Raw genomic sequence first — 27,647 nt, 5'->3', positions numbered from 1 at the left:
TACCATTGGGTACATGGGGAGGGTTTAAGTTTGTCCTTGGAAGCAAAAGGCCCCTGGGTCGGGTGAGCTGGGCTGAGATCGCCCCAGTGTTCTTCTGGCTCCTCAGCCTGCTCACTGCCCTGTATTCTTCCTCCCATTCTACATATGGAGTCACAAGGTTTCTTTCCAATTCACTGCAGCCTTTATTGCCATCCCAGCTTAGTGTTAGGATGCTTGGCCTGGAATCAGATGAACTGTTTTAGGGTCAGGATTGCCTCATTTCTTGCATCGCTTTGGTGGAGATAGGGCAGGTATTTAGGTAGTATAGGAGCCTTTTGGCCTGGAAAACCCACCACCCCTGTATTGAGTGTTTATGCATTTACTAGGTAAAATGACTAGTCCTTTTCCTGGCTCAAACATTCATTGTTTGAAAGTAAGATTGCCCTGCACCCAGTTTGTTTGAGTTATTAAAAACTACAAGCCCTCTGGAGGATGTATTTCCAGTGTGGGACTTGGTCCTGCCCTACTCCTCAGCCCTGCTTTTGGGGGAACCCTGCTGAACTGCATACCAAAGGCAATCGGATGGCATGGCATTTGGAAGCAGGGAATGAGGACAGCTCTGTCAGGAGCAGTGTTTGTATTTTTTTTTTAATAAAGCATGATGGGATTTGAAGTCTGCATCAGCCCTTCCCATGAGCTGAGTGGCAGCTGAAGCCCTGAGGCCAGGAGGGAAGGTCGCTACCGCTCCAGTTCTTTCCAGCAGGGAACAGCAGTTTGCTTTTCCCTGTGTACAGAATGTTCCCACTTCCCACTCTTCCTGTAGAGTAGGAAAGGAAAAAGAAATCACCATCCTGAAATGAGAGAGTAGCAGTCGGCTAGGCCTGGTGCAGGGAAGCCGGGGTTTGGCCTGGGCTCTGTGTTACAACTTCATTAGGCGCATGTGTTATTTTTTTGAGTGGCAGGAATAGTAAGATTTACACCTAATCAAGGAAAGGCTTGCCAAACAAACGCTCGGGTGGGGTTTCCTGGGTAGGAGTGTGATATTGTAATAAATGGGAAGCAGAGTTCTGCAGTCCAATCTCTGGGCTGATTGCACACATTACAGCAGGGGCCCTGTTTTCCAGGAATGCAACACACCCCATGTCCAAGGCCCCTCCTCGGAGGGTGTGTCTTCACTTCCTCTGGCCCTCTCCTTAACTGTTGGGGCTGTCAGAGGAGCTGAGGGCCTAATGTGGGGATCCCTAAGATGCCTGCCTTAGGCTCTTTGCCTTGGGACCACTTGACAGGTGAGTGGACCTTGTGTTAAAGTCCACTAGGGACTGACCGATACAGTGTGGGTTAGGTTCTCCAGTCTTCTGAATACAGAACAGAAAGTGAATGTAGGCCTTGGACATACCAGTAATAGTCTTGAACATTTCTAAGCCCCGGTGGGCAAGGTGCTTTCCAAGAGGCAGAGGAAATCATGCTTATGCAGAGAGGGTATCGTTTTCTGTACCCTTGCCTGGCAGCTGCCTGATGCCCTAAGGTTTTAGATGCTCAAGCAGCCACTTCTGCCTCCTTGGGAATTCCCTGGGCTATGCCTTCCCAGTTTGACCCCTCAGGCATTCTTTTTCCTGATTCTCCTCTTGCTGAGTCCAACTGCCTTTCTGTCTTTTCTCCTCAGTCTTCAGAATTAAACCTAATTCCCCTTAGAGTTGTTTGCCTCCTCTTGCTCTCTCTTATTCTGTTCATCCCCACAGCATGCCTTAGCTCAGGGTTATATGTATCTTTATTTCTTTTTTCTTCTTTCTTTCTTTTTTTTTTATAAATTTTCCAGCTCCTTAAGATTAAAGCCAGTTCCTCTGCTGATTCATGATACTTGACACATAACTGATACACCTGAGCAGTTGGCAAATTTTATCTCTTAAGTTATATGTTTTATTTTTATTATGTTTTTATTTTTGTTTGTGTTCTCTCTCTTTCTCTCTGTCTCTCCTTTCTTCCTTCCTTTTTTTCCTTCCTTTTTTTTTTTAATTTTTGAGGCAGGGTTTCTCTCTGTAGCCCTGGCTTTTCTGGAACTCACTCTGTAGACCAGGCTGGCCTTAAACTCAGAGATCCACCTGCCTCTGCCTCCTGAGTACTGGGATTAAAGATGTGTGCCACCACCACACAGCTTATATTTTAATTTTTTATTAGGAACAATTTATGCTACTTTTCAGATATATTTATATCATATTCCTTCCAATCTTCCAATTTAAGATCTTAACTTTTTCCTTGTCTCTTTGACTTGTTTTTGCCCATGACACCTCTCTGATCTTTACCCATTTTACTTCAAAGTGGCAGGAGCCCAGTGATGTTCGGCGCAGGATGACCAGGTTAGTCGCTCACACTGGGAGTCTCTGGGGTGTGCACAAGCTGTTAGAGTAAGGGAGAGCCATGCAGGTGGTAGGCAGTGGTCCTCTTCCTACCTGTCCTGGTCACGTCCCTTCCAGCCTTCCCCCACAGTTCCCTTTCCCTCTTCTCAGTGCTTTTGACATGTGCTGGGCCTGGTGCGCAGACTGCCGTCATCCTCTCCGTGTCTTTCTTCCACGGCTTCCCTGGGATACCTCTGTGGTCCCTTCAGCTTCCTCCATCAGATTTCTTCCAAAACATCTGTGGGTGAGGGCCCCTAGTGCACATCATATGTGCCCCAGTCATTCTGTTAAAGGTCTGTCTTCCCACTGGACTGGAGGTGTGGCGTGCTTTGGCAAGGACTTGCCTTTTGTTTTGTACGTGGCCAAGCATCAAAAGTAGTAAATGATCGTTGGTCTAGTTTATTAGTGCATAAGGAATATTCTACTCCTGTCTCTGTCTGTCTGTCCCTGTGTCTGTCTTCTTCCTGCCTGCCTGCCTGCCTGCCCGCCTCTCTCTTTCAGTCTGTCTGCCTGCGTATCTGTCTGTCTTATGTGTGTGGGATGGCATGCATACTTTACCTTGACACACCTCACTGGCCACAAAATTATCTTCGTTTCGTTTTCACGTGTAGCTTCTGTGTTGTCTTCTCTGTGCTCATGGTTTTTCTGGAGGATGCAAGCAGGCAGGACAGAGACACTGTTCCGTGTTATCACCCGCAGGAGCCCTCGTGGTTTTTATTGCTCTTCATGGAGGCAAACCCAGGATCGATGGCTTTGATGCAGGGCATGAAGAACGGTTGCAGTCTATTCAAAGACATTTAGAACATACAGATTTTAAGCACAGGGGTGAAGGGAATGGAGAACGAAGAGCTAGGGAGGACAGTGAAGCTATCCTGACGCCATGTGTATGGTTTTTTCTAAGAGAGGCTCACTATTTTCATATAGATTTTAAACATGGTGGCTCAGACAAAGAGAGACACTTGTGCAAAGAGTACGGGCTTCTCAAGGGGAAGTTACCTGCCTTGAGCTTTGACCATTTGCACCAGTCTTGTGGTTCTCAGATTATAGCTCAAAGGGTTGCTAAGCACCCCCTCCCCCTTGCTTAATAAGTGAGATCATAGGATGGATGTCTTCATAGCTGCCTTGGATGAGTATGTAACAGGTAAAGATATGGGATAGATAGATAGATCTACATGTAATAGATAAAGTAGAACCAGGAGGTTAGGATGTGTCCTTGGATGGTGAGTGGGGTGTCTGAGAGGCTTAGAGAACTGCAGGGTCCAGGAAGGGGAGAAAGACCTTAACTCACTGTTATTAATGTGCAGAATACCTGATTCTGTCCTGAACCGGACTCCTGGGGGAGCGCTCCTGCCCCTTCCCATGTCCCCGTGATTTTCCCTGTCTATCCCTGTGCCTTGGGAAGATGCTGTGTTCCCCTCATTGACAAGCCAGCACTCAGAAATGCTGATAAATATCTCACTGTCTCCTGGGTAATTAGCCCCCAAAGAGCTGGGGGTGCTTGCTGGAGCTGCTAATTTGTGTGTGTCAGCTTGCCAGAAACTCACCAGCAGCAAGACCCGACAAGCTGCTAACAAGTGTTAAACACTACAGGAGCTTCCTGCCAGGGGCTTCCAGATAGCACTCTGGGGACAAAAGTCCCTTGATGGCCAGGAATGAATGATGGCCAGAAATACCAGTTTTAGAAGTGTTTTCTAGTTTGGGAGCAATAGAAAGTCACCTAACTTAGAGGGTCATTGAATTTGAAAACAAAATCGAAGGAAAAACACAGTGACACTGAGGCCATAGGTGACCGCCTCTAAGGGTTCCGGAAATTAGATCTGTGACACAGCTTTAAGACATTTCTGTCTGGTAGAGGCTTTTAGGGGATCTATGCTAATGGATGTTTAAGAGCAACAATTAACATACCACTTCATAATTAATTATGGGGCATTGGCAGCAGACAGGGGTTTAAATTCCTTACATAGCCAAATGTTAATTTGAAAAAAAAAACACATGAAACTATTTTTATTGGCCCTGTTTGACAGGCAGCCTCTTTGACCTGCAGCTGTCCTGAGTCACCTTAGACATGATATCAGTGTTCTCTAAGCCAAGTGGCTCCTAAGAATCTTCACATCTTAAGCCAGGATTTGCATGTCTGCCTCACACAGTGGCTCTCAAGGAGTGCGGAAATGCTTCTCCTGGCTTCTAGAAGGTTATAGTCCTTTTAGATTGCATTGGCAAAGTCAAAGCTTTGGAATTGGACCCCAGTGCTGTTTTTCAGCCATGTGCACCTCTTTCTTAAAATTTTAGGGCTCATTTTCTTCAGCTGTAAAATGGGAATAAAGTTACATCTTTGGGTCACTGTGAGGGAAAGCCAGGCAGTGTGCAGTCTCTGCGTGTTTGTGGTTCATGAGCTGCTGCTAGGCTGCTAAGGAACTATGGAAAGTGCAACATGGCAGAAGGTCCCATTAGGTGAGATGGGGTATAGTGCACGCCGCTGGGTAGTACTGGGTGAAGATGGGGGTACACATCAGAGAGTGGACTTTGTATTAGCAAGATGTTGATCGGGCATTGGTGATGTGTCCAGGAGTGACTCACAGCAGAACCCAGGCCCTCTTGGAGCCTTCATTCTGGGGAGAGGGAATGTGGTGTGCACTCCCTGTGGAGGCAGCAAAATCATTGAGGTAAAGGGAGTCAGGCAGGTTCCAAAAACATGAGCCATTTAACTGGAACCCAAAAGTCTCATGAGTGCCTTGGAATGGGCGGTCACATTGAGGAGGATGGAAGCTTGCCCCGATGAAGGGGTCCTTCTCAAAACCCTCCGGTGACAGTGGCTAGCCTTGGGAATGGAGCGTAGGTTTTTCCTTTTTGTTTGAGGCAGAGTAGCCCAGGCTGCCCTCGAACTCATTGTGTATCATTTGATCACCTTGAAATTCTGAGCTTCCTGCCTCCACCTTCCCAGGGCTGGGATTACAGGTGTTCATCACCGTACCTGGCTGATGTGCTGGGGATCAAACCCAGATCTTCCTGTGAGCACTCTGCCAACTGAGCTTTGATTTTTCTGTTTGAGTTATTTTTCTCTACCTGTAATTACTGTGCATTATAGAAAACATGCACAAAATTGAAAAGTAAAAGAAAAATAAACAGCCACAGCTCCACTGCTCTGGCAAACGATGTCTTTGGACTAACTTCCTTGCAGAGTCCCTCTTTTCGCTCATGGAGTTAGCCACACTCTCTTACTTCTTGGGCTAACTGCTCCCTCTACTAGTACTGGGAAGCTGCCTGCCTTTTCATTGAGTGAGGGGAGGGTGTTTTCTCAAGTTCTTATAAGCAGTATTTTTCGGATCAAATCAGGTCCATTTGAACGTATAGAACCAGCTGAACTGAGGCAGCACGCCTGGAGGTCGTGATGCTGTTTTAAGTCCTCAGAGAAAGAACCCGTGCATTCTCCTGGAGGACAGGGCTTCTGCATTAGATGACTTCCTGGTGTGAGGTCTGCAGCTTGCACTCAGGGTGCTGGGTGTAGTCAAGGATATTTGAAATACCTTCCCAGAGCTCTTTCCTCAAACTGTACCTGCCAGAAAGACTTCTTAAGCCTTTGTGGGACTTGGAGCTGCCTGGGCATGGGAGGGAGGGTGAACATAAGCAGTAGGAAGAAGGCAGAGAAGTAAGTGGGTAGCAATTGCCTTGGGTTTTTTTTGAGGAGGACTGCCAGCAGGATGCTTTAAAGTGAGGTGTGTGTGTGTGTGTGTGTGTGTGTGTGTGTGTGTGTTTGTGGTGGGGGGTGTCATGGCGCCCTACTAACTGGAGGTGGCGGAGGGAGATGCTTGCACTGAAGAGGAAGGTTTTGCAACTTGAATCTCCTTCTTCCCGTGTCCTTATGTTATAACTCTGCTTAAATGTCATTATCCTCTATCAGACTGAGTTATCTGAGCCCATGATCCAGGCATTAACATTTTACATACCTTAATAGTGTTTAATTAAAGCTATAAATATGGACATGAGAGGAAAGGGGGCTAGGCAGGAATGTGCCTTGGACAAGGAACTGTGACCTCTGGCCCAGTAGGACTTCCACTGGAGGAAGGGAACATGCCACAAGGAGGAAAGGGGACCAAAGGTTTGGCCAGGCAAAGCAGGATATAGTTAGTTTAGTAGGGCCTGAAGACACAGAGATCTCTGTTGGTAGTTCTGGCTTCTGTAGTGACTGCTGGGTGAGCTGGCGCTAAGTATCAATATCATTCCTGCTCATTTTCCTTAAGAGGTGTGTTAGTCAGGGGTCTCTAGAGGAACAGACCACACACACACACACACACACACACACACACACACACTGAATTTATCAGAATGTGTTCCAGGCTGTGGTCTATCTAGTCCAACAATGGCCATCTACCGACAGCAGGTAATCTAGTAGTTTAGTCCACGAGGTTGGATATCTCAACTGGTCTTCAGTATATGCTGGAGTCCCGGATAAGTTGGCTCTAATGCCAGTGGCAGTATGGACTTGGTAGCGAGAGCAAGCTTCCTTCTTTCATGTCCTTTATATAGGTTGTCTGCAGAAGGCGTTTCCCCCATTAAAGTTGGATCTTCTCACCTCAAAGATCAAGATTAGATAGGAGTGGATCTCCTACTTCAAATCATTTAACTAAGAAAAAAATCCCTCACAGGAGTGCCCAGCCTTTTGGGTTTTAGTTAATTCTCGATGTAGCGAGTTGACAACCAAGAATAACCATGGCAAGTGGTATGCTCACAAAGTCACTCTCCCCTCTCCCTTCCTCCTTTGCTCCTTTGCTTGCATGTCATCCTCGGGCAGGGCCTGAGTTCATTTTTCCATCCTTCCAAATTTAGCATTGTCCTTCCAACCCACCCCATCTCTTTTAACTTGTAACAGTGAGTGGTTATTTTGGGGCCTATACCGATAGGTAGCAATTTGAAGGAAGGGCAGGTTAGCATGAAATCCAAACTCTCAGAATTGCCATCAGGACTCTATGTGGCCTGCAGGCCGTGCTTGGTAAATGTCTGTTGATTGTCGCTTATCGGTGATCCACACTGTAAGGCAGCTCCCTGCCTCAGTGACCCTTATGGAAGGGCATTTCTCTGGGGCAGTGCTCTGCTCCAGGACTCAGGGAACCCTTGTTTCTTTTGACTGGGCTGTGGGGTTGCACTTTGGATGACGTATTTGGTCTAAATTCTCAGAGCTCCTCTAAGTCCCACCCACCTGAGGTCTTCAGGCTTGAGAAGAAAGCCCCGGGAAGAAGCCCACCGGTGCCCTGAGCTGGCTCTTCTGAGAGCCCAGCACTGGACAGCTATAGACTTATGACGCCAATTGAGCAGAGGGAGGCTACTCCAGGAGTGTGATCTAGGCTGGATGCACACGTCTCAGGGCGTAAAGGTGCTGGACGTAATCAACGACCACCAGAGGTGTGACAAGCCATTGTCACAAACCAGTGGCTTCCAGGTCTAGAAGAATGAATTTCCTGGTCATGGGAAGGTGAGCTCAGGGAGGAGTTTCATTTTAGGATTGGAGGTAAGAGCCCGAGAGATAGAAAGGCTCCTGCATAGCCAGAGTGGGTCCCAGAAAGTGGGGTACCGTCCAAGGGTCCTCCCCAAGGAATTAAGAAGGCTTTCATGAGTGGAGATACAGGGGTGGGGTGGGCTAGTCAGTCAGTGGAGTCTGATGACAGTCACTGACCAGCGATCTGCCTTGTGTGGTGGCTGCCCTCCTCGGTGGCCCTTCTGGAAAGGCTTATCTCTTAGGGTGGGCTACTCTCCTCACTGTGCCTGAATTCGTGTGGCAAAGGGGAACGGCTCTGTATCCAGTGTAGCTCAGTGGTATGTGAGAGATTTTGCGACCATGTAGGTTAGCTGCACTGAGTAAGTCGCTACACTTACCACGTTAGCATTCCGTGTTTGTGCGTGGAAGCAGCATGATTGGAGTGAGAAGCTGACTGTGGTCAGGATGCAGGTGAGTTGTGGGCTATAGTGCAGAGCTAATCATCGAAGCCTTGCTACTGTGCCCGGAACAGTAATTACACATTTTTCCTGATTGCCTTCTTTAGGCTCAAAACACTGCTTCAGTTCTTTGGTGATAACTGTGTCTGTCTTCCTCCTTTTCTATATTCTACATTTGTTGTTGATTTTTCTACACTTTTGTTTTCCTTTTCTGATGGCTCCCGCTGAACGTTAACAGTATTGCCCTGTGCCTGCCTGTAAGCATGGTTAGTAATCGCCCTCTTGAGAGGCTGAGGTAGTTTTAGAGTCCCCTTCTTGGATCGTCTTCCCCTGGCTGCACATGGGAGAAGGTGCCAGGCCTCTGTGAGGCTGTATCCCAAGTGTGTCAGTAAGCATTTGGTTTCTACTTCACCAAGAACAGAATAATCTTGGGTAAACATAGCCGTTGGAAAAAAGCAAATATTTGTCTTGGCAGCCATTGTCCCTCAAGAGTCTGGCCTGTCTTTTGGACAAACTAGGAGGTAGGCCAGAAGGCATGGTATTGAATAGAATTTTGCTTAGAAACCATTGGAAGTGTTTGAGTTTGGGGCATATAGAAGGCAATGTCCCAGGGGCTGGAGCCTCATAGTAATTCCAGGTGATGGCAGAGGGTCAGAAGTTCAAGGTCATCCTCAGCTACACAGAAAGCTGGTAAAAAGCTTGCTATGCAATTATGAAATCCTGAATTTAATCTCCAGAAGTCATGTTGAAAAAAAATGTTTTTGAGAGGCAGTGGTGGATGTCCACCATTAATCCCAGCACTCAAGAGGCAGAGACAGGTGGATCTGAGTTCGAGGCCAGACTGGTCTATAGAGTGAGTTCCAGAACAGCCAGAGATACACAGAGAAACCCTGTCTTCAAAAACAAAAACAAAACAAACAAACAAAAAAGGAGGGAGGAAGAAGAAAATTCTTGGCCCGGCAGTATGTACCTGTAATCTAGTTCTGGGGAGGTAGAGGCAGAAGGATTCCTAGGGCTTTGCTGGCCAGCAAGCCTGATGTAATTTGTGAGTTTCTGACCAAAGAGAGACCCGTTTCACAAAAGTTGGCACCAAGTCAGTCTCTGGCCTCTACTCATATGTATCACACACAGGTGCGTGTAGGCATTCATACACACACAGTGCCCTACATGAATATACTCTCTCTCTCTCTCTCTCTCTCTCTCTCTCTCTCTCTCTCTCTCTCACACACACACACACACACACACACACACACACACACACGAGGACACACAAGGAGACAATATCCCTTTCTGCCTCCTGCTTCTCTCTCTTTCTTTCTATCCACACCCACCCTAGCAACTCTGAGAACTCCTTTTTTCCTCTTTCACTCACTGGCTTACCTGGGGCTTCTTAACTTTACCCTGTTGTGGGAGCTCCCTGTGCAGTGGGTAGTACTTGGAGCTGACCTTGGCCTCCACTCTACTGGTGCCTGTAATACCCTTCCCCAGTTTCGGCTTTCAGAATTACAGAATGTCCCCAGATAACCCTGGGGAGAGGGTACTACCCTTGTTCAGGCACCCCAACTTAAGTTGGCCCTCCTCACAGTGGTCAGTCTGATCCCAGTGGCATGGAAGACCTGAGGTTGGTGATGATTGGTGGATCACAGCACGGGGGTGGGGCTAGTCTGTGTCTCTCAACCTTGACTCCTGTTGAGAGTCAGCTTTTAGCAGCAGTGAACCTGGCTGTGATGTGACTCTCACAGAAGCAAGGGTGGTTAGTGATGATCAAATCCATGTTAGCCATTGCCTTTCAGGGCAGGCATGTGCTGTTTCCCCCTCGAGGCTTCTTGCCTTTCTGTGATAGCTTTAAACAGGGCATGCCAATCACAAGGAGGATGCTCCGGAGATGAGCCTGACACTTGGCCCCTCCGGGGGCAGCTCCCTCAGCTGGCCAGCAAAGCATGACAGGAGTCTATTGCCCATCATACCTGTGAATCAGTCAGACTTACTTTATGTCATTGGATGCCAAGGCGCCGACCTTTGATGGCAGCATGTTACTGTGTTTGGGCAGATGTAGTTCCTGGGCCTTCTCAAGCGTGACTACACATATGTTCCGCCAGGCAGTCTTGCTGCTTTAGAAATATGAAGAAAAGGCTCTGTCCCAAAGGAACTGCCAATCTGCCTTTAAGACTTGAACATTGTATTCCTTTAAAAAACACACACACACACATCTTGGCATCTAAAGTTGTTACAAAAAGTGTCTCTGTGCCCCAGTTATTAAAAATGAAGAATTTCTGGGCTGAGGAGATGGTTCACGGGGTAAAACAGTTGCCATGCAGGTATGAGGAATGAAGTCCGGACTCCTGGTACCCACATAAAAAAAGCTGATGGATATGGTAGCTGCCACTGTAACCCAAAAACTTGGGAGGCAGAGGCAGGATTCCTCTGGGCAAGCTGGACAGTTAGCCTGGCAGAATCAGTAAACGCTATGTTCGGTAAGAGACCCTGCCTCAGTAAATAAAATGGAGTGATATTGGAGAGAACACCAGGCATCAACCTCTGACCTCCATATGCATGTACATTCACCTGTAAGCATACCCACACAGACATGGACCCACACACGTACAAATTCCATATACACATGATTTCCATTTTCTGTTGGCTCCCCTTTGTTTTCTTGCTGTTAGCTTTTCCTTGGAAATTTCCAATAGACTATATGATAACCCCACGGGTACTCTGCTTTGATTATCCACGCGTGACCTTCTTGTTTGATCTACAGCCCCCACTCAGCCGATAATTTTGAAGCTGAGCCTGTGTGTCACAGCGTTCCGTCTGTGTTTCAGGGAGCAGCTCCAGAGGTTTGAGTTTCTTTTCTTCAGTTTAATGGTCACTGCATGGTGTCTGTCTGTCCTTCGGGCTTCTCAGAGTGTCTCCCCTCTGCATCTAACCCAAGGCCCCTGCTGGAGGGATATCAGAAGTCGTCTTTCATGCTCCTTGCCTCTCATGAAGGTACTGTACCCCAGATGGGGTCTTGGGGTCTTTCTCGATCTGATCTCCTGCTTAACATTTTTCCTTCTGGGTTCTCTGGCTTGACACGAGGCACAGCCTCTTAAGGAAAACGGTCAACCTCTGCTTGCCTGATGGCTCTTCTCCAAGTGCCTGCCCTTAGCAGGTTGCTGTCTGGTCTCCACCCCTTAGAGGAGATACCACTTTTTAATCAGTGGTTTCAAACTTTCCAGTGGCCTCAGACATGCATGTCAAAGAGTTGCATCTCTGGTTCTGTGTTTCGACTATGAACAGACTAAACCAGAGTTCATGTTGTCCATAGATGATTTTAAAGGCTGTGTCTTCTCCTTGGTCACTGTTGGCCTGGCTGGACTGGGAGAGATATTTGCATGAACCCAACTTCCCGGTGCTTCTGTCTTCTGCATCCTGTTCCATTTGCTGTTTGCCCTCCCATCTTGACCTAGGAACTCTCCCCCAACTTTCACTGTTCTCGTTTTAGCTGATGCCTCTCTTACTTGCTAAAGAACTGGTGGTGCCTTCTCACAATTCTCATAATACAACCCAGAGCTAGACATGGTCTCCCTAGAAACTGAGTCTGTCTTGATATGTCCGCCTTCACTGTACCCTTCAACTATGCTGTGATGTCACTGCAACAGCCCCACAGAAGCTTCTTGCAGTCCTCTCCCTCAGTATCCTGATTTCTCTTTGATTTTTATTTGGTCTCCTCTGAATGATTGTAGCTTCTCCTGTAGTTCTTACCTTAAGCCCTTGGAGGTGGCAGATGGTGTGACCTCCTCTGCCTTCAGCTTAGCCTAACACTCTGGATGCACCATTAGAGGTCCATGGCAGCTCCCATGAAGACCCATCGTCTTGGCCAGACCCTCTTCTCATAGGTATCCTTCCTTGTAGTTGCCTCTGTGTACCTGTGCTGAGTTCCCTGCGAGGTACCTGTAGCATCGCCTTTCAAAGAGTATGCTCCCCTTTTCTGCTGGGGGACCACACTCCCGGAGGGCATTTCTCACTCTGCAGATGTTCTAGGCTGGGATATGAGCGCCGACTGTGAGAGCGTTTCGCCTCTCTTCCAGAGAATCATCTCCCACCTGCTTGGTGTCTCTCTGCGCCTTCTGTGAAGTCTTGCCCTACCCCAGTCCTGGAACCTTTTACTGACAGAAGGAGCCCTCGGGGAAATTGGGAGACGTGTGCGCCTCCATCCCTTTCACAGATGAGAACGCTGCACGGTTGGAGGAGGGTGCTGCACTGGCTCACAGACAGTGGTTAATGTTGGAAGCTGACAGGAGCCCAATCAGGCAGGTGCTGTCTGATTCCTGCCTAGCCCTTGATTCCTTCCAGAAGCCCCGTCCTTGACCTTAGGTCAAGGAGCTTTGAGACCAAGCATAGCTGAAGTGATCCTAATAGAAGTTGTTTGAAGCTTCTGCCTGTTTCACTTTCTACTCCTTGAGGTACACACCATCTGCTTTCCGGTCTCCACTGAGTTCTTCTGGGACTATTGGCTCTTTCCAAGGTCTCTCAGAATACTCTGCATGTACTGGATGCTTGGGGCTCTTCCTTACCTAGCAACTGTCAGCTTGGGAGCCCTTTAGGAACAGGTTAGTGGCTTGGGGAATGGAGTGGATAAAATGTTTGCTGTGTAAGCATAAAGACCCAAGTTTTCATCTCCAGCATCTGTGTAAAAAGCCAGATGTAGTCCTTGTCTGTAGTCCTGTACTGGGAGGTGATAGTGGCATCCCATGGGCTCCCTGGCCAGTAAGTCTAGACAATTGGTGAGTTCAGGTTCAGTGAGAGATCCTGTCTCAGAAATCAAGCTATAGGGCAGTAAAAGACACCAACCTCTGGGCACTGCATGCACATGCATGCATACCCATGAAGGTATTCCCCACACACTTATACACACACATATCCCACATGAATATGTTCAAATATACAAACAAAATGCAGTTTCTGAACTTGTGTGTATGTAATTCGTAGTTGGCCTTTTGTTTAGTTGAGGTATAAAGGCAAACATGAACTTCATATGTATATTTCTGTATGTACATAAATATGCAACTCATATATATTTACGCCTACAAACGGAAGGAGAGGGCCCAGGAAATAGAGGGTTCCAGTGAAGTGGTCTAGATCTGGATTTCTGAAGTCATCTAAAGGGAGGTACAGTTTCTTTTTTCTTCTCTTTAGGGAAGTTGGGAAAGCAATAATTTTATTTTGATGAAAATACCCTTTATTCTTTGACAGGGTCCTACCGTATCTTGATCATATCCGCCTGAAGCCCCACTCTCACTTCTCCTTCATCCCTAACATATCCCCCTTCCACCTTCATTTCTTCATGTCTTTCCCTTGTTCCTTTTATCCCCTTATTTTTTTGGTGACCCACTGGTTCCAGTGAGTTACCTGCCGGATTATTGGCTGCTCTTGTGGGTTTGATCTTGCACAGGGAGCCAGAAGAAGGTGATACGTGACCAGCCTCCTTTCTAGAGAATTCTCAAGCCCTCCCTTGTCTTATGGTAGAATGATGATTTGTTTTTTTCAGCTACATAGTGTGAAATTCTAAAATCCCAAGTCTACACCAGTCAGGTGTACAATCCTATTCTGCTTGCAAGATAAAAATAATAAATAAATAAATAAATAAAACAACCAGACAAGAACTCTATGGGAATTGCTAAATTAAAAGAATATGGAATGGGAATTGCTTTCCAAGTAGAATAGCAGTTAAATATTTCTTTTTGACACAGTCTGGAGCGATCTCCCTGGTGGTGATGTCATGTTTTATGCTCAAGGTAGCTGTGATTGTTTTATTGGAATACTTTTTTCTTAATTAATTTATTTATTTTATATTCCAACTGCAGCCTTCCCTCCCTCCTCTCCTTCAACTCCCTCCTTCTCTCCTCTGCTCCCCCTTAACCTACTCCTCCTCTGTAATTGCTCAGAGAGGGACAGGCCCCTCTCGGGCTTCAGCCAAACATGGCATATCAAGCTGCCACAAGACCAAGCACTTCCCCCTGTATTCAGGCTGGGCAAGTCAAGCCAGCATGAGGAATAGGTTCCCAAGAGCCAGCCAAAGCACCAGGGACAGCCCCTGCTCCCATTGCTGGGGTTCCTACATATAGACTAAGCTACACACCTGTCATATGTGTGCAGAGGGCCTAGGTTGATCCCATACAGGCTTCCTGGTTGTTGGTTAAGAATCTGAGTTCCTCTGAGCCAGGCTAGTGGTTTCTGGGTGTTTTCCTGCAATGTCCTGCCCCTACCCCACTTCCTACAATCCTTCCTCCCTCTCCTCAGCAGAACTTCCCTAGCCCAATGTTTGGCTATGGGTCTCTGAATCTGCCTCCATCAGTCACTGGATGAAGAATCTTCACTGATAACCGGGGTCGTCACCGATCCAATCCGATGGCCAGTTCAGGCTATGTATTGACTGCTGTGAAGAGTCTTAACTGGGGTCATCCTTGTAGACTTGTGGAAGTTTTCCTAGCATCAGGCTTCTACCTGACTCCTTAAAGCCCCACCCCCTTTCTAATCATCTCTCTCAGCATTCTCCCCTGTCCCCAACTCCCAAACGGATCCCCCAAGTTCCCATGCGCACCTGCCCCCGTCCAACTAGGAGCTCTCTTCTAATTTTCCCTTCCCAGGGATATGGATGCAAACCCCCTTGGGCCCTCCTTATTACCTAGCCTCTCTGGATCTGTGAATTATAGCATAGTTATTCTTTTCTTTACAGTTAATATCCACTTATGAGTAAGTACATAGCATGTTTGTCTTTCTGGGCCTGGGTTACCTCACTCAGGAAGATTTTTTTTCTAGTTCGATTCATTTGCCTTCAAATTTCCTGATTTTTTAAAAAGACACTTTAATCTTTAAATCATAATGAGCAGTGGTCAGAACCATTTGGGCAAGCATACAGAATAGTCGATGAAGGAATCCCAAGTGAATCAGTTTTCCTGTCCGAGTCATCCTCACATAGTAGTGTTGATGGGAGGTTGACTGGGTGGGGAATGTTTGCTCCGTGTGAGAAAGAATCTGAATCTAGGGGAGCATTATCCTGAGGACAGAATACAAAATAGAGATAGTTCGGACATTCTTTAAAAAGTGAGCTTAGTATTTTTTTATTTAAACCAATGCACCTCAGTTATATTTTCAAGTATAAAAAATGGCATATTCCTATTTGAGCCCACGGAGCCCTGCTTTTCTCCCCTGGGCATGATCTCTGTGGGGAGGAACTCCCGTGTGAGGTCCACACCGGAGCCATTTGGGCACCCGAGTCTTGTTTGCTTCGTCCACACCTTCCTGTGTGCAACAGCAACAAAATAAATAAGATGTCTGCCGTTTTATTTAATGAATATCAAATCATATCTATATTTTCTTAGTGCAAGCAGCATCATTTTGATTAAAAACACTAGTTTTACAAAATATATAGAAATCATAAGATATGTGACATTTATTTAAAAATAATCTCTACCGAGGGCAGGGAAGAAATCAAAGGTGGGCTAGATGAAAGGTGTTTGACAGGCAGTTGCCGCAGCTGAGGGAAAGGGGTGGCTGCTCTTACATGCATGATGGAGTCAGTCTAGATTTGAACTGTCCAAAGTCAGAAAGCGTCCTACACCCCACCCACCCAATAGCAGGGTGCAGGCGCCTTGTACATGCTGGGAACTGAACACTCTTAGGAGAGCGTATCCTACTCTGGATTGTTAGCCCTCTAAAATGTAAAGCAGAGAATGGTTTCTACTGCGTGTGTGTAGTTTTTACCGTGTCTTAAATAAAAAGAATAAGAAAAACTAAGTTAAATCATTCTATGTTGGAGACCAACTGTATATAGAGTTTCATTGCAATTGTTTCTTTGTATTTTCTATTTTTATTTTGGTTTCTTGTGACTGAGTTTCATGTAACACTGGCTACCCTCAATTCCATATGTAATCACAGATGATATTGAAATTTCGATCCTCCAGCTGTGTAGACCAGGCTGGCTTTGAACTTACAAAGATCTGACTGCCTCTGCCTTTGAAGTACTGACTGGGGTTAAAGGTCTATACCGCTATGCCCAACTATATAATTATAATTATAGTTACTATTACTACTACTACTACTACTATTGTTGTTGTTATAGATAAGTTTCCACTATGTAGCCCACGCTGGAGCTTGTCTGCAGCCTCCCTATTGCTGTGACTAAAAGTGTCTGTCATAAGGTTCAGCTGGTGTGGGTATATTTGGCTTAAATTTTTTGCAATTGTTTTCTGTTGATTAACTGACCTATCGATTGTATTTGTGCACATGTGCATGCATGCCAGGACATGCATAGGGAGGTCAGAGGACAATGTGTAGTGGTAGGTTCTTTCTTTTCATGTTGTGGATCCTGGAGCTCAAGCATGGGTCGTAGGACTTGGTGGCAGCCACCCTTACTCACAGAACCATCTCGCTGGTTCAATATTGGGCTTTTTAAACAAAATTTTAATTGTGTGTAAGGTGTATGAAGTGGAAATTTTAGCACCTAAGAAAACTCCTGTGACTTTAGAAACATTTCGAGCCCTCTGGCAGATTGTCCACCCCTGGAAGATGCCTTGAAGAGACACAGAAGGGGGCCTCCCCCTCATCCTGTGCTCACAGAGATGTTCTTCTGGTTAGCGCATGCCCACAGGGAGCAGAGGGTCTTTGGGGCCACATAGTTAATGAGTGAGAGAAGCCCTGATAGCTGCAGTTGACAGGAGGGAGGGAAGCAGAAGACCCACACCACCATGTACACACAGCTTACTGTACGGGTACAAAGACACCCTGGCCTAGGTGAGTTGACACTAGGCTTTGTGCAAGTGTTTGAGTATATCTTTGCCATCGTCTTCCTTTTCTGCATTTGGAATGACATAGAAAACATGTCACAGTGGATTGATAATGATGCAGAAAACATCTTAGTCTCATGAAAATTCCAAGAGAGAGAATATTGTTAAGGGCAGAGAAGTGAGTTCTGGGATGAGAACCAGGGACAACCAAAGGGAGACATAAGGTGCAGAATTCATTTTTATGGTTTATTGAGGAGAAAAGGAAGTTTTAGTGGTAGAAGGCTGTCTTTCAGGAAATGCTGGGGTTCGGATGTTTTGGCCCACAGGGAATATGCAGAGAATCACTGACCCTGTGGAAAGAGAAGAGACTAGAGAGCTTTGGGAAAACAAACCTGTTGTTAACTCATCAAGACCAAATCTTCCACTTTTGAAGATGAATTTTGAGAGTTTCAGTAGCTGTTAATCAAGGCCACATGGAGAGAAATTATTATTTATCAAAAACAAGCGGTCTCGATTTCCATACTGCTATTTACTTGAATGCCTTATTTGACCTTGATTGACCAAATTATCTTCCTCAATGATCCTGTGTTCTTTTTTGTACTACATGTCTTGGGTTGCTATGGGGCTGACCAAATATCATGATACCCTTTAATTCTTCATTCTCTTTGGTAATGTGTGTTGCTTTTGGTGTAGGATGTATTGGTTCACACCGTCCAGGTGTTAGGCAACACTATTCTTGGTGAGGCATGAACAAATATGTCTACTGACCCAGGTATGAAATTGATGGTATACCAAAGTAAGGATACCACCAAAGGCCAACTTGGTGAGCCATTGAGTTCTTATTGGGGTTACTAGCAGGAATCTAGTTAAGGGGTTACTTACAAAGCCAGGGATAACTCTAAAGGAGCCGGAACACGAAAAGCCTATCACAGCATTGCTTACAGAAGCTGCAAACCTGAGACCTACTGTAAAACTTATAGGTAGCTTGACATACTGGAGAGTGTGTCTTCCCAGGCAGCCTGACTTTTGCTCTATCTTCCGTACTTACTGTTTATATAACCTCAGAGGGGAAAGGCCCTCCCTCCAGTCTGGTCAGTTTCTGGCACTTCCTGAGTTTTCTGCATTACTTACTTCCTGAGTCTTAAGGAGTCTCCCCCTCAGAGAAAATTACTACCTAGCCCCAGGCAACAGCTTACAGGGCTGGAGAACTCAGATATTGTGAGTGTTCTTGGGTATCTGTCCTTTAAATAGGCTGTTCCTCCTAGCTGCAGGCCAGTAGTGTTCCCTTAGAGACCACAGCCTTTCTATTTCAAAGGAGAACCAGAAGTTTTCCCACTTGTGGGAGCCAGGTTCTGTCTCCATGTCATTGAGTTAGATCTAGCATGTTCAAAGCACCTCTGGATGTGCTGGTGTGGAACCCATGAATTAAAGATGAAGGTGGCTATAAGAATGAATATGAGGTAGGTGGTACCTTCCCAGGGACAGCTGTGGGAGAATAGAGCTCAGAGTCGGTCCTAGTTGGCAGCAGGAACACATTCAGGTAACCCCAGATTATCAACTGCTTAAGACCCTCTTGGATCGCTCTGCGTTCTCTGCAGGTTCTACTCTGCAGGGGCCTCCCTGGCATCAGTGTGGGTGATGTTTGTATGATCCTATCCCCGTGCCACATGCTTGCTCCAAGTGATTAATCTATATCTGCATGTCATTATCACATAAAGTCCTGTTCTGTGTCAGCTCACACTGGCTGGTTTATATCTTACGGATTTTGACAGATGTGTCATGATGTACTGTATCCCTTATCAGAGAGCCACACAGGAGGGTATAGCGCCCTTCAAATCATCCATCTCTGCAAATTCACCCATTCCCTTCCCCCAACCCTTTCACAGTCTCCCTAGTGAAGTCTCCTCCAGAATGCTAGGTTGTTGGGGGTCATGGGGTGTATAGTCTTTTCTTTTGAGCTTTGCTGTAGCTTTTCACATGGCTCAGTGGTGTATTTTAGTAGCCCTGACTAGTATTGCACCCTCTCACTCTGTCTTCCCAAGAGAAGGACTCATGAGTATGGTGACCACCTACCCCACTGTGTTTTCTACTGCAAAGCTGAGGCTTGGATTAATGAAGGGCTGAGAGCAAAGGTGAATGTCTTTTAGGGTTCAGAGGTAAATAAGCTTATTTAGTAGAGTTTTCATCGTCCACGCTTTACTTGCTATATCTCAGAAAGCCTTTTGGAGATGGAAGAGAAGACATAAATGTGAAATGGCATGTTTTCCTAATTGACAGACCGACAAGGAGAGCACCTTTCAAAGGCACTGGGTTTGTGGCAGAAGACTGAGCATTGATTTGATCAGTGCTTAGGTAGGGCTTCTGAATTAGGAGACTTTGAAGTACAAGTGAGGATACTCAGCAGAGAATCTGGTACACAAGAGAGAATCAAGTACACAAGCTTGTCTGTGCATGACTCCATCCTGACCCTGTTTCCTTTAACCCCATGGGGCCCCATTTTGGGGAGTCATTGCCCATATAAAATGTACATGTAAATTTCTCAAACACTTATTGCCCATTTGGTGTGTTTTAGGAACTGAGCTGAGTCTAGAAATATAGGGTAGGCCACAGTTCCTGCCCTCTGTCCTTCCAGATTAGACACGTAGGAAAATTCGTCACCGTATTGTAAATGTAGAAATTAAGATGCAGTCGATAAAGATTCCTTTTAAGCAGGTGGACGGTGAAATAGAAACTGATAAAGAGAAGTGTGGGGGAGCAGTCTGGGGCACAGAAAAGTGGCTGTCAGAGATCCCTGAGGGGGAAATAGCTGAACGAGTGCTGGGACTCTGGTATATGGGACACTGTGGCTGGGCACAGAGCACCCTGGCAGGCTGCGTAGGAGGTGGAAAGTGGGTACTGATGATCCTTGTGGCCTGGACATTTGTTCATGATTTTGTATGGTCTGATGATTAAGCTGAATAAATGTCCACTCTACCTGGTTTACTGAAGGGATGGAGGAAAGCTGAACTCTGATAAAGTCCAGCCAAAAGCTGTGGGTTGGTAACTCATATCCCATGGTACCTATATCTTCCTTGAGGAATTGGCGACTCTTTCAATTACTATTGCTATTTATTAATAACTACTATTTTGAACAACAAAGCAAGAATTGGACACTATTTTCCTGATCTTCCATCCCCGGCTGTCTATAAAAAGAAAAAAAAGAACACTCCAGAATTTTCTAAATCTACTACCAGATTTTGTGCTGGTTGGTTTTGGATTTTTCGTTTGTTTGCTTGTTTGTTTGTTGACATGACATTAGCTAGAGTCACCTAGAAAAAAGGAAGCTCAAGTGAGAAAATGCCTCCATCAGATTGGTCTGCAGGCAAAGTCTGCATGGGCGTTTTAAAGCTTCATCAATGTGTGAAGGACCAGGATAGTGTGTGTGGGCCACTGATGGGCAGATAGATGGACCTAGGTCGCTAAGAAAGCAAACTGAGTAAGCCATGGAGCCCAAACCAGTAACAGCATTCTTCCATGGTCTCTGCTTAAGCTCCTACCTCCAGGCTCCTGAATGAGTTCCTTTCTTAACTTCCTCAAAGGTGAACTGCTACTTTCCACCCCCATATTGATTTTGGCAGTGGTGTTTATCACAAATACAGTAAATTTAGCAAAAAAAAAAAAAGCCTATTTGTTTGCATTTGCTCATTTGAAGGTGTTGTAACATCTCAGGGTCATGTGACTGTTGTGTTCAGAGCAGTATATTTAGATTAATAACACATCAGATACTTTCTAATATCTGCATGCCATGTTTAGTTGATGACCTCCCTCCAAAACAACCGTTAAAACTTATTTGTATAGAGTTTCCCACTTCTAGAGAATTAACTTGCTGCTTCTTCCCCTAAAGGAAGCCCTGTACATAGCTCTGATTAAGAGAAACTCCTAGTTGTTCATTCATGAGTTAACTCGGCTTCAGGAAGAAACAGTTGGATGTGATAATGGAGTAGAGACAGTGTCATAAGGAAAAAATATTTCTTTTTCTGATCTTGTAGGAATTTTAAAGGATGGGAGAATACGCTAGAAATAAGATGGGAAAAGCAAAGCTTATTCGGAAAAAGGGAGAAGTAAATTATTTTCAACATCCCAAAGCTGATATAAAATACAAACCATAGGATGTACATTTGGATCAGTCCATAATAGGAGTTAGTGATACGTGGAGGAACAGTTTGTAGATTCACAGCAGAATCAACTTTTGAAAGGGGTGTACATGCACCTGTGAGTGCATACAAATAGAGTCAAACACCTTACTAATTGAGCCATCTCTCCAGGTCTTACAGTTCATGTGCATTTGTGGAGCATCCCTCTGGCTGGCACTGTTTGGAAATAGTACTGTCTAGTACTTATTCTTCCAGAAATTGCTTTCTATCTACACACACTAGGAATTGGTATTTACTTTAAGTATTTTTAAATTTTTAGAGGTTATTGTGAATTCTGGAACAATAAAAACTTCATGACCTCGCTCAGATTTTTGATCTGGAAAGCACTTAAAGAGGGGATAAAACAAAACATAAATATTACAGCATCTCACGTGTCCTCTGAACAAATGTGCACCTTACCTTCCTTTGCATCACCCTCCTTTGCACCATTAACTGATCATTTACATGATTGTTTGAGTCATTTAATTAATGCAAACTATGTCTTCAGTAATAGTTTGGATAAAGTAACTAAAACATTTTCCAAAGGAATATATAGGACATTTGTCCTAAGATGTAGACCACAAATATAAAGGAATCTGTGCATGCATAATTGTTGGAATCATGTAGTCATAATCACAGCATATTAAAGCATCCAAGATATTTGCCATTGGAAACTCCTTTTATTTTGGTTAAGCCAGCATGTCCCACACTCATACGAAGAAACAGTTTTTGAATGTGGTACATTTTATTTTTAAGATTTTGATTTTATTTTTATTTTCGTGAAAGGTTTTATCTATGTTTCTGTATATGTACCATGTATGTGCAGATGCTACAGGGGCCAGAAGAGGGTAGTCTCCTCAGAACGGGGGTTGTGAATACCTGTGAGGCACCAAGTGCTGGGAACTGATCTCTAATCTTCCGCAGGAGTGGCACGTGCTCTTAATCAAGAGACCACCTCTCCAGCCCTGAATGGGTTTTTTTGTTTGTTTTATTTGAAGATTTTTCTGGAGCCTTACTTCTTGGTCTCACTTTCCTCTTTGTCCTGCCGAGGACAAGGTAGTCTTATTTCTAGTCTCCTTGGAATAGCTCTTCGCTGAGATTCTCTTGACTCAGACCAGCACCCAGTCTCTAGACAAGTTAGTGAGGGGAAGTCCAGAGTAGAGAAGTGGCCTCTCCCTGTACAGTCAGACGTCTTCCAACCTAGCATAGCTGGGCTTTGCTTATCAACCTGCCCTTTGAAGGAAAATATTTCTAGATTTCAGTACAAGAGCAGGCACGACAAGAGATAGAAGCTGGAGAAAGTTGGAAGAGTTTTAGTCTCAGAATGGTTTTTCTTTTCTCCCTTTGATACTTGCCATTGCTGTGTGGGGCTATCAAAGCATCTTCGTCTTATTTCTTCTTGAATTTTGTGATTTTGAATGACAGTCAAGAATGCACTTTGCTCTTTTTTGAGTTACTTATAATGGATTTTCTCCTCTGCATAGTCTTAATGCCTTCAAACTGGTTAATTTGGGGCTGCAAAATACTTGGGTTACTAATGCCACAGACAGGCAGGCACATAACAGGGTGGTGGTGTTTCTGTGAAGGGTCCAGACCCACATGGCAGGAGGAAGTGGGGAGAGTCTGTGCCACGTGGTGTATGAGTAGTTCATCTTCTGTGCCTATAGTAGAGCTGATTCTGAATGAGCTGTGAGGATGGGGAGGGAGAGAACCTAGGAAAATCATGTCTTGTTAGTTCTGGTGGTTTCAGGAATTGTCAAATATAGCCCCAAACGGGGGAACTTTATAAAACACAGCCCTGGCTAACAATGCCCTTGCTTGTGGTAAATAGGGAGAGTGTGGTAGTAGCTTTTGTGCTTCATGCATGATGTCTTCCACACAGCGGGCCACGAGGAGCTGCCCAGTGACTGGACGCGATGATAGAATGTTCCTACAAGGAAAGTGGTCTTCAAAGAGCTGGAAAAAGCCTTGCTCGGGTTTAACCAGAAGTATTTTAGGGCAAGGCATGTAGTTCGGTGATAGAAAGGGCTTGCCTGGCTCCTATCTCTAGCACCACAAAAATCAAACAGAAGTGTTTTAAACAGATCGCTGTGCCTGCAGAAGGCCTGTTCTGTGTCAGCGTTCTCTGGGGACCTGTTAAGATCAGACAGTGAACAAGAGTATTCACCGTAGACTGTTTCCATCTCTGTGTCGAATGCCTGCTGCTCAGATAAACGCCGTGTGGCTGCTGAGCTTTGCTGGCTGGATTAACTGTGTGTTCACCTTGAGCCTGCCCTTTCTACCATTGGTTTTAGTACAAAGCAGGAAACTTAGACCCAGAGTTTAAGGCATATCCATTGTAGATGGCTAGAAAATTGTTCAACCGAGATCAGATTTGTTCCTCTTAGCCACTATGCTAATGCCTTCTCTAAATGCAATGTTAGTCCCACAAATCTCTTCCATGTGCACATGAGTGTGATGTGTTGTGTTGCTTGTATGAATTTCGTTTTTGCGTGTGTGTGGTTGTGCATGCATATGTAATTGGTATATGGGGACCTTTCCTAGTTGGTTCCCGTGGCTGTGATAAAACTCTATGTTTCAAGCAACTTGAGGGAGGGTTTTATTTGGCTTAGACATCATGATAACAGTCTATCACTGAGAGAAGCCACGACAGGCACTCTCCCCTAGGAACCTGGAGGGAGGAAGCCAAGCAATGACCACAGAGGAGTGTTGCTTGTTGGGTTGTTCCTTGTGGCTCACTGGCTTTGCTCTTTCAGTCAACGCTGAATCGCTTGCTTGGGGGTGGTACCACTCACAGTGGGCTGAGACCCATTAATCGGGTAAATGCTTTTGGACCAGTCTGGTGGACACATTTTCTCAGCTGAGGTTCCTCTTTCTAGATGACTCTAGCTTGTGTCAAGCTGGCAAAAAACTGCACCAGCACAAGGCCTGAGGTTGATTGTCAGGGATCACCTTCCATCCATCTCCACCTCTTCTTTATCCACTGAGGCATCGTCTCTCAGTCAAATCCAGAGCGAGCTCTCCAGCGTTCTCTGTGGATCCCTCATCAATACCTCTGAGGATGCAATTTTGGAAAGGCCACCATGCCCACCAGAGGGTTCTGGGAGTTCTGAACTGTGAAGGTCATGGTCATATGCTAAGTACTTGAACCTCTGCGCCATCTCCCCAGCCCCCTCTCACAAATCCTAACACATCTCAGGCCCCTGTGTAGACTGGCTTGGCATTGAGGAGGCTACCTGGCTTTGGTGGCCTATGGGTTCTTCTGAGCTGTATGTAAGTGTCATGGCAGCTCGTCTCTGAAACAAAAGAGGGGCTCTAGCCTTTTGTCTTATCTTCTGCAGGCATTTTCCAGGGATAGAAGGGCAGCTAGCTGATAAAGGGGGCTAATTAGAAGTATGATTTAAAGACATCTCTGCAGCTAACCAGGAATTATGGCTTTCTAACCAGGTTCGTAATTATGATCTTAGGAATGCTTGTATGATATGTAATCTTTAAAAATAAAGCAAGGAAAAGAATATATTTATTTTCCAGATGTAAAGTGAATATAATGGGCCCATTGTGGGAATAAATTTCTGTGTTTTGTAATCTCAGTGGGGAAAAAAATCTTTTACTATGTGAATGTAATCTAATGAGGATAAACCTGTGCTAAGCACACTTACGCTAGAGAATGTTTTAACAGTGGACTGGCTCACCTTGATACGCATGGCTCCTTTGTTTCTGATCTTCCGCAATTTGTCTCTTCACAAATCTCATTGCTAATTAGAAATTAGGTGAGGCTGGAGAGGTGGCTCTGCAGTTGAGAGGAGCTGTGGCTCTTGCAGAGGACCTGCTCCTACCCAGTCCTTATGTGATGATTTACAACTCTTCTCAACTTCAGCTCAGGGGCTTCAATACCCTCTTCTGACCTCAGCGGGTACCAGGCACGCACATGTTGGTACTCATATATACATACATGTAGGTAAAAGACTCAAACATGTACAAAGTAAATAAGTCTAAATTTGTCTTAAAGATTCTGCCTATTTCATGAAATCGCTCTTTGCCTGTGGGATCCTAGGTCAGAGCTGGCCCGCTAACTTTAGCTGGAGGTCACAGACATTAGCTGGATTATAGGTGATTAATCGTCACTGAGAGGGCCCAATGAACCGCTCTCATATTTCTTCATCTTAAGGAAAACTACTTGCTTTATCTATCTTAAGGGGACCATTAATTTCCTTAAATTGGTTTGTAAATTATGAACAGCAACTTTTTTGCCTTGTGTGTAATTCAATTTTTTGACAAAAGGATCAGTGAAAGTTTTGTCTTATTTTTGCAATTCATCTATTAATATCTGAGTGTTTGTGCATGCGCAGGCGTGCGTATGCACACATGCACATGCAGGAGCATGTGGATACCATTAGAAGAGGGTGTTCGATCCCCTGAAGCTGGAGTTACAGGTGGTTGGTTGGTTGTAGCTGCGCCATGCGGGTGCATGAAACCTAACTCTGATCTTCTACAACAACAGCGAGCATTCCTACCTGCCGAGAAGCCACTTTAGTGTTTTCTTGTTGTTGGTGTAGCAAGCCAAATTTGATTGTGAAAGAAAATTAACCCCAAGGGGAGTGACATTAATGGGAGGTGTGGTTGTTTTTTTTTATTTTTATTTTTTGAGGAAGTGTGTTACTGTGGAGGTGGACTCTGAGGTCTCATATATGCTCAAGGTACCACCCTGTGTTTCAGACCACTTCCTGTTGACTTAGTCAAGAGGTATAAACTCTCAGCTCCTTTTCCGGCACCATGTCTGCCTGCACACTGCCATGCTTCCTGCCAGGACGATAATGGACTAAACTCTGAATTTTAAGCAAGCAACCACAATGAAATGCTTTCTTTTATAAGAGTTGCTGTGGTCATGGTGTCTCTTCACAGCAATAGAAACCCTAAGACAACAAATATCTTAGTCTTTTATACTTTCAGATTTTGCTCTCATGTTTCAAAAGACCTTTGTTATCCTAATATTATAAAATATTCAAGCACATACTCCTCTAGTAATCATTCAATTCTATTTTAGTTCATGTTTTTGTAAGTTGAGAAGACTTGTAGAATCCCTACCCCCCACATAATAAATCCTGTAATTTATTAACCCATTTTTCATTCCTTCGTGGACTTGATGACATGTTCCTGTCTTATATGAACACTGTGCCTTCTCCCCTTGCCCTGTTGATTCACCATGACCAGGCTGTTTTGGTAAATCTGTAATTGATGGTGATCTTTCTTCCTCTTGTTGGGTTTCTACTGAGTGAGGTGTCAGATGGTGAGCTCTTGGGGGCAGGGAACCTCAGAATGGACATGACAAAAAGATGAAACAGGAAGGATCTGCTTGATAATTGAGTCCTAGGAACTAAGTAAGAAAGAGGTAGACAAGACAAGAAGGCTTCTGTATGCTCGCGGGGGAGGGAGAGTTGGTGGGGGAGGACACTGGGTCTGAAATTGGTTTAGACATGGTGCAGGAAGAAAGACACATGTATTTGGTTTTTTGTTTAAATTCAAATCCATTAAAGCCTTCCTAATGCAGAGAAGGGGGGAGTGTTCTGCCTCTTTGCCAGCAGTAATGTAATTTTGGTCTTTGCGTAAGTGTCCTGGGACCTCAATTCCCTGTCGGTCTAAGCAAATTCCCAGCACATGTGGTGTGACGGAGACTCGTTGCTTTCGGAGTTATTTCCTTTCATTCTTAGTGTGGGGAAAATGACCAAGTGTATAGACTTTTTACTCACAACCTCTTTTTTTACTCACAACCTTTTTACTCACAACACAGTACATGTGTCTAATAGCTTCTCCTATTGTTCTAGGCATTACTGCTAGAAGCTTCTCACACTCAGGATCTTCTCAGTGAGACCGATACTGCATAAACTGAGAATTTAGGTAAGTCTTTTAAAACTGAATGCAAGAAAGACTGTATAAAGAAAGCCATTCTCATTTACCAAGTCTTGGGGGTGGGGACATACATAGTTGTTCTCCAAAGCGAGTCACCTGGCGCCTCCCCTGTGGTCCTCTCCAAGGCCTGTATGCTGCAGTGGATGTGCAGAATACCTGGTCCTGGTACCTGCTTGCTGTTTGGCTTCCTCCCCTGAGGGTTAGGTATGTGAAAAGGGATGCGGAGCTGGGCATTTCCTGTACCAGATTTTCATGAATCCACATTCATCCCCATGGTTTGCTTTATACGTGGTTTGCTTTGTACACACTTTTAGAGGGGTAAGGAACTAATCTAGACTCCATCGTCTTTGTAACTCCGTGCTGGGGACTTCGGGTTGTTAAGGATGACTGTGGAATGGGAGGAAGTAAACGTGAATTACGGTAATGGGTTTTTCTTTGGTTGTGCATGGGACAGATCCCAAGTGGTATGCTTGGAAACTCTGCACGGAGCTATAGGGGCA

At 45.2% G+C, this 27,647-nt stretch overlaps 1 protein-coding gene across 7 annotated transcripts in view; it reads left to right on the top strand.

The window, feature by feature from the left end:
- Positions 1 to 27,647, top strand: part of Tln2 (talin 2) — a 406,415-nt gene that overhangs the window by 144,924 nt on the left and 233,844 nt on the right. For 5 of the 7 annotated variants that reach the window (XM_087905349.1, XM_087905348.1, XM_087905347.1 and 2 more), the window contains one exon: positions 27,063 to 27,135. The exons of 1 other annotated variant lie outside the window; for it this stretch is intronic. The gene's annotated coding sequence lies outside the window, so the exon portion shown is untranslated. Of the gene's footprint in view, positions 1 to 1,155; positions 1,266 to 27,062; positions 27,136 to 27,647 lie in introns of those variants that run through there. One more of the 7 variants, XM_087905344.1, reaches the window with a different exon arrangement.

This window comes from Myodes glareolus, chromosome 4, assembly GCF_982192425.1.
Source record: "Myodes glareolus chromosome 4, mMyoGla1.1, whole genome shotgun sequence".
Classification (NCBI taxonomy): domain Eukaryota; kingdom Metazoa; phylum Chordata; class Mammalia; order Rodentia; family Cricetidae; genus Myodes; species Myodes glareolus.
Note: the sequence above shows the minus strand (reverse complement) of the source record. Positions and strands in the feature narration are given on the sequence as shown.